This window comes from Aegilops tauschii, chromosome 7 (assembly GCF_002575655.3).
Source record: "Aegilops tauschii subsp. strangulata cultivar AL8/78 chromosome 7, Aet v6.0, whole genome shotgun sequence".
Taxonomy (NCBI): Eukaryota; Viridiplantae; Streptophyta; class Magnoliopsida; order Poales; family Poaceae; genus Aegilops; species Aegilops tauschii.
The window spans coordinates 616,030,532-616,038,769 of record NC_053041.3 but is presented as its reverse complement, the minus strand read 5'-3'; positions in this window follow the sequence as shown (position 1 = coordinate 616,038,769).

The window sequence follows — 8,238 nt, the reverse complement described above, 5'->3', positions numbered from 1 at the left end:
TAGAGTCTCCACAACTCCTTTCCGACACACACCGATCGATAAACCTCTCCAGCGATGCCTGCCTACAACATACACACACACCTTCAATCTCCTCCTTTATGTGTCCTTGCCTCGTGTCTCTCATACGGTCAGACACACGTGTAAACTCTCGCCCCTATCTAGCTAGTAGTTGGGCCTCTCGCACCACCTCCTAGCTCCATTCTCTCTGTCTATCCGTCTCGCTGGGCCTTATTTGCCTCTAACAAATGGACGTACATCGACCGATCTCTCGCTATACATATAGCTAGCTAGGTCCTTATAACTCGTTTTTACCCACACGTCAATCGATCTACCTCATTAGTTGTGTCTCTCCCTTCCTCCGACAAACAACAATTGATCTACCGATCTAGTTAGGTTTGCTTACCAAACACATGGTTCCCCTTCATCATCCATGGATGCGTCCTAACAGATCTATCACGCACAAGCACACACAGAAACACATCCCCACTCTTATTGATAACATTGCAGTTCCACCCTCAGTTTGTCTAGTAGGCCTCTCCCACCATCTTCGAGAAGCAACTCCATCACCCATCCAGCACTCTACCCCTCTCCCTCCCTCTCCCTCCCTCTCTCTCTCCTCTCTCTCTCTGTCCCATCATATTTCCCGTCCTTCAGTTATGTATGGATGTCGACCGATCTCCCTCAAGACATAGCTGGGTCTCTCCTTCTCAACACATATACGAGTCGTTCTACCTCTATAGTTAGGCCTGTGCCTACCCCTCCCCCCACCCCCCTCCCCCCACACACACCGATACATCGAGCGCTCTAGTCATGTCTCCCTGCCACACACAAACTTGACATGTGCCCTCTAACGTTCCGGTAGGCCAGTCGCCCTATATCTTTGACTTGCACACACACACAATTTCGATGGCTCTCTTCATCGATCTCGCACCCACCCACTTGATCCTCTCTTCGACTCTATCGATAGCTATGACCCCTCCCTCTCTTCTCGTGGATTGCCCGACCCTCTATGTATGATATGGATAGGCCTCCATTTCACACACATTGCATGCAAAATTTTGTTTGAGATGTCATCGACACATATTCCCACAAATAATTCACGAAATCAAACCCCCACCCCACCCCCACACCAAAACAAAAAACACTCACGAACGCGGTTTGTATCTCTCACACACACCCACGTAGGTGGGGGACGCGCACGAAGAGAAGAGGTGCATGCAGGGCGCACGTACTCCCGTCCTTTCCCAACCACACCCGCGCGGGTACACGGTGGAGCTCATTTCTGTACGAAAAAGGCAGCCCACGTGGTAGTTTGGCACGTGTACTAGTTGTCCACTTGGTGGAGGGAGGATCGTCTACCACGGGTGAACAAACAAATTGCGACTTGACGTGTTATGTTAAAAAAAAAGACAAACCATGTGGGGCCTACCTTAGAGGCAAGGCTCTATACACTGGAGTACTTTTGATGTGTCCCGTCAACTCGTAGAACGAGGAGAAGCTTGCTTAGTACGCTGTCTCCCCCGCCCACGGGCGCGGTGGCTCGCAGGATGAGGTGAAGCTTGCTCCGCCTTACGCCTGCTCCCTCGCCCATGCGCGTGGTGGCTCGCAGGACGAGGAGAAAAATTTACTACTCCCTCCGTTTACTCCTCGTCCCTACTACCTTGGTTATAGAGATTATATCATATTGTTTGGACTATATATGTCCTTTAGTAGATTTCAATATGAACTACTAGTACATACTCCAAACACTGATGTATATAGATGTATTTTAGAGTGTAGATTCACTCATTTTGCTCCGTATGTAGCACTCTCCCTCGCCCCTCGCCCCTCGACCCTCGCCCACGTGGTGGACGTGCAGCAATTCATTCGGTCTCATATAGCCAGAACGATATATACTGCACTACCATTATTGCTCGACTTCCCGAAGAGGCGAAGAGCCAATCGCAAGGTTAATATTTTGGAGATGCCAAGCGCAAGGTTATAGGAGAACGAGTAGTAGGTGCCGCGTCATTTATAAATAAAGTTTTTTTTTCTTCAGTGGCACGTACGCAATATGATAGGTTCATATGGAGAGAAAAGGAAACCGCTCCACTATATACATAGTCAGGACAGGCCAGCCTACACGGTTGCTTGCTGGGGTTGCTCTCTTCACACACTCTCGCACAAAACGACTGTGGCCACATCTCTAACATCCCGGCGGATCACGTCCGCTTGGGGAAGGGATGGATGCTTAGTGTAGATGCGGTGGCCGTCGCCGACGGCGAAAACCCACTGTCGGCACGTCCGATCAGGGGTCCCCGCCATTCTCTCTCACAAAGCCGTTGAGGTTGCCTTCGTCCCTTGCTCACTGCCGCGACGTGGGAAGTTGCCGCCTCCCGCCGCCCTCCTCAAGGTTGAGCTACGTCTCTCAGGTACAACTCCCTTTACAGCCGGCTTGCACCACTGCTCCAGCTGCCCACATCACTCCCTGTGGATATTTCTCTACTTCTTTGCCCCGCACATACCTCTACTGGCTTCTACGTACTGTATTTGTGATGAGTTTATGTCTCATCAACTAGTCCCAGTAATCTTACTCTAATCACGCTTCTTCAATTTCTTTGCCACAGGGATGCTCATCTCGATTTTGGTGAAACTGCACAAAATGATCCGATGGTCAAAAGGTTGCAAACTTCATTTATTAGGAAGATCGAACGTTGCCAGCAAATTGAATCCTAGTCAGGGTTCACGGTTCAAGGGCTAGGGACTGCATGGATCTTTTTTTCTTTAGCTGCCTCTGTTCCAAAATAAGTGTGAACTTTAGTAGTAGTACAACTTTGTACTAAAGTTGGCACAAAGTTGAGACACTTATTTTGGAACGGAGGGAGTACATATTTGCTATGATCTGTCTATCATTGAGATGCAATAGCATGCATGTTAGTCTCCTTTGTATTTGATGAAATGTTGCAACGGGCAACCTTGGACGCAAGATACATGTAACAGAAGCTGGAAGCTTCATAGCATTGTACAAATTTATCTCGCTGATAAATTACAGTACGTACTATACTAGTACTTCCTCCGTTCCTAAATATAAGTCTTTGTAGATATTTCACCATGAACCACATGCGGATGTATATAGATGCATTTTAAGTGTAGATTCATTTATTTTGTTCCGTATGTAGTGGAATCTCTACAAAGACTTATCTACTAGTAATAGCTAGCCCCCACTACTAGGAATTCTCTATCCTCTCCTTGAGCCACATCATCAAAATTGATGTAGCCGTTAGATGAAGTAAATCAGTCCATAATAGCCGTCTGATCTAGACGTTGAGAGGCTCCGCACTAAGCCACATGCAAGCATGCAGAAATACCATGGCACATGCATGTGAGTGGGTTTTAAATCACATCAACATGTCTGCATGCAAGCATGCACTGATAGCATGCATGTAAGTGAGCTTTTAAGTCCCATTAACATGTCAAAAAGAAAAATGTAATCCCATTATGCAGTAGGAGTTGGCTGATCTTTTTTCCTTACGTGGGATGATCTAAATGATGATGGGAGTTTATTTAGTTTGGCTACCACATTTGTCATGCGGTTATAGAGTTTTTTTTAGTTCTATGAAATCGATAATTTTGCGCAGAGAGATATACCGCTGTTCCGCGGCAACGCGCGGGGACTCATCTAGTAATATTTAGGAACGGAGAGAGTACTATGTAAAGAGTTAGGTGTCGCACGGTGATAGTGTGAGGTGGGCCATGTAATCACTGAGCTTGCGTGTTTTCACTGCTCTTGGACGCCTCCGCTGTAAGAATGGAGAAAATTGTAATCTAGTAGTAGTACCTCCTTTCGCCGAAAGCGTGGGACATCCAGCAGTCCTACCACTTCAGTAATAAAGACCAATGAGTCGTCAAATCACATAGACCCAGCAGTAAGTTGGACGGACGAAGCAACCATCACTCTTGCGCCAGTGAGAGGTCGCGTCCGCTCTGCCCGGGCATGAATGCGGCACCGATTCTTTGGAGCGGCGCTGACCGTTTTGGGCGGGAAGCGCGTGGGCGATGGAGGGGCTTTGGGTGGGCCAGGCTGGTCAGGAGCGGGCGTGGCAGCTGTCCGCATGTCCCTACCGGACACGCCCGGAAACGAGAGGATGCACCGACTCTCGCGGCTAAATCGTACACTACACAACATCTCTCTGTAGGAGTAGGTCGATCTGTCGCTCTCTAACACACACATGCTGTTAAACACACACACACACACACACACACACACACACATGCACACGCACCCACCTTGGTCCCGTTGCACCTTCTAACGTGACTTATTACACCTAGACGGAGGGAGTAGTAAGTATACGAGATACGGTGGCACACTGACTTAAGTCGAATACAAGTGCCCAAAATTTGTGTGCATGTTATAATAAGGATTCACTTAAAATAGTACGTGAGCGAACAGAGGGATCAATTGGACAGTGTTCCCGAGCAGTAGCGAGATGTGTGAGCTAAGATACACCGCTGGCACTTTTAATTTTTCTTATTAATTTGTTTGTTTCACCCTCTGACTGGTGGGACCCAACGTACTAGTGGAGAGAGGTAAGGTGACTAAGGCTGCATTATTTCTACACTGTGGATAGTCTTACCACCAAAGCCACATGACACGATTATGATTGAAATCCCAATGACTCCCACACACACACAAAAAACACGGCATGCTTGTCACACGAATGCAGGAATGTATAAAAGGTTATTCCCTCTCGTTGAACATAACGGGAGGGTTGTGTAGCTGGTTAGCCTGTTCACTCATCAAACTTGAGGTCTCGGGTTCGATAACTACACTTGAGCATAATTTGTGCCAGGAGGATTCTTTGACTGGTCAAAATGTTTTCTAGGGTTTGCATGCTTCACACTCTCTCTCCAGTATATATATACACGCTAGAGCCTCAGCGCTTGTAGTTGCTCTCTTCGCACTCTCTCGCCCTCTCCCGCTGGAGCCTCAATGCTTGTAGTTGCTCTCTTCACACTCTCTCGCCCTCTCCAGATCTAAACAAGACTTTGTAGCCCTCTCTCTCCCCTCATTGCTGCTCAAAGAGCCGGCAGGATCCGTCCGCCGGGAAGGGTAGGAGGCTTAACACTGTCGCCGTCGGCGAGGGACTACCGGCGCAGTTGTTCACTTTCCACCCAGCGGCGGCGCGGGAGGGCCTCCGACCCCTTCTTCTTCGCCGTCGTCCCGTCGCCCACCGAACCACGCCCCAAGAACCTTAAGGTATAATTTACTTACTCCACATGCATTTCTCTAGCTGCATGTATACCATGAATCTAGGACGTGGTTCAAAGAGGAAAGGAGTGGGGGAAAGTAGTGGGAAAAGTTGTATATAGCATGAATCTAGGACGTGGTTCAAAGAGGAAATGAAGGGGGAAAGTTGTATAGCATGAATCTAGGACGTGGTTCAAAGAGGAAAGGAATGGGGGAAAGTAGTGGGGAAAGTTGTATCGCATAAATCTAGGACGTGGTTCAAAGAGGAAAGGAAGGGGCGAAAGTACTAGTTCAAAAAGGAAAGGAAGGGACAAGGCTATAGAGTTTGAGCAGGATAGATTTGCTGCGCTCACATAGGGAAAGGTGTCTAAAGATAACAAAACTGGGACCAACACAAATATGCTCCTTGGTTGTTTGTTCTTTGTTGCAACAGACTGTGCATGACCACAGTACATTGCTAGATGCACATGGTGCTGGTGCGTCCACTATCCCGTGCAACTCATTAGTTGTTGTTAATCTAAGGCCCTGTTTGGTTAAAAACTCCCTAGTCCCTACCTGCTTGGTTCCAGGGACTAAACATGGACTAGAGGTTATTAAATGACATGCTAAAAGACCATGTTACCCCTAGTAATGAACTAATAGAGACAAGGTGCGATGCGTGGCAGGGGCAACTGTTGGAAAAAGTCCCAAAAAGACTCCCTCGGGGTCTTCTTTCTTTAGTCCCTAATGCCCACTTTTAGTCCCTAAAAGTCCCTCCTGTTTGGTTTAGATGGGACTGACACGGAGTTTTTTTAGTCCCTACACCAAAATGTCCCTGTAAACAAACACCCTCTAATAATGCCGCTAGAAAATTGATGCAATGCCACAGTTAAAAGCAAATTACATGTTTGACGAATTTTATTGTTAATATAATCTCTATGTTAATATTAATCAATGCCACCGTTTGAGAAATGCTACTGTCTTGCTTTCTTTCCCATTTAGATAAGGTAGATGCTTCTTTTTGTTGGCTTCTGTGTCATCCACCGTTATTGACCACTAATTGTTTCCTTTGCACCTCTGTGTAAACAGGGTTATCTACTTCACCTCGTTGCAATTGTGACCTTTTGTTGCACTGCACAAAACACTTTTGTTTTAAGAGTGTTTTGTGCAGTTCAACCAAAATGTCACACCGACAACGTTGCTTGATTGCTTGATCTTAGTGGAACTGCACAAGAGGAGATCTTACTTCCTATCCGTTCAGGCGAATTTGGTTCAGATCTTCTTCTTGTGAGTTGTTTGACTTCCGCATCATGAGAGGTCAGTACTAGCCTTCTTTCACATGATTCTGCAATGTGCTTTCATATGTTGTGCTACTTGTACGATAATGTTGCTTGATTTTAGTGAACTGCACAAATGGAGACAAGACTTCCAATCTGTATGTGCACGGTAATATCCCATTGAGGTAAGATAAGGATATTTCACAACTGCTGGCCTGTATTTTGCCACTTTCATCAGAAAATTAAGTTTAGTACTATACTTGTGCTCCCTAATTGACATGCCAAATCTTACATTGAAGGTGAAGCTTGTCTGTTATTGAACCAAGTGATGAAGGGGAAGAACAAGCGGAAGAAAAACAAAAATCAACTCCCGGTGCTGTAATGAAGCACTGGAACTGTGATGACACAAGTAATGATATAGTTTTGCATCTTAATTTATTGCTATGGCTGGAACGAGCAATTGTTTTGCCACTGATTTGATGCCACTCTTAATGTAATATGTAATTATCTCTACTTGTGCAAACAGGGATCTTCTTTGAAGATACCATATATTTTAGTGGAACTGCACAAGAAGATGTTGGAAACATTAAACTAATCGAGGAGTATATAGTAAGATTGGCCACCACCGTAGATAGCAACAGATGGTTCCGGAGAAGTGCTTCATCTGTATGCTCTACACAATAAGCCTCCTGACAAAGGTTGGTACTCGCCCACTCATTTCATCCATATGATTGAGCTTTGTCATCTCTATTGGTGTTGTGCTACTGTTTAGATACTATCATGAAAAAGTGGTATTGTCCTTGAGAAGTGCTTCATCTGTGTTGTTTTAAATATTTCCATTCCTTTTTTTAAGCAAACAGGGATGCTAGCATTTAGTAGTCCTCTTGTCTTTGCACAACAGGATCATCTTCCTCTTAAGAAGAATATGGAGTACGTGAAGTGACTAGTTCCGATTATGCCAGGATGAAGAAGCCCTGTCTATCTTCTCATCAGAAGGAGCAGTTGAAGGATGGTTACATTACTCCCCACAAGACCAAACTAACTTCAGCTCAGAAGGACTGACAAATCTCCATTTTTTTGCTGTTATGCAAGAGTACAATGTTGTTCTAGGATTCTTTCTGGTGAGTTCCATTTTTCTAAAAGTGTGCTCTACATGGACCATGTATGTGCCTGTTGAAACTGTCAATTCATAGTACAGATTGCTTTATACTAATCACTTTTTTGTATTTGTGCAAACAGGGGTGCTCAGCTTGATTTCAATGGGAACTGCACAAAATGTTCATGAATACATCGAATCATTCATTTCCACCACAAGAAAGGAGGTGCCGATAAGTTCAGGGCGTTGCAACATATAAAGGCGAAATCATACAAGCTACGCGCGAATTTGGTTGATTTTGGTGGAACTGCACAAAAAGAACAGCTGGTTTATTTAGCAAGAGGTGCCATGTCAATGTCCGAACTGATGGCAAACCCTGCCCATTCCACAATCATAGGCATTTGATATTTTGGAATGGGACAACCTTGTCAAATTTTGCTCATTGATTTTAGCAAGACATGCGTTTGATATTTTCGAATGGGACGCCCTTTGCTGTCAGCAGCGTCGATCAATTTTTTTCTTTATTCTTTAGTTGTGAAGTAAATATTGCCTCTGACATGTGAGTAGCTGAGATGCATAATCATCAATTATTTTGAATGTTTTCTATGAACTGCCAAGCATGTGTGTTTGATTGCAATGTACAGAAACGCTAAAAAGCT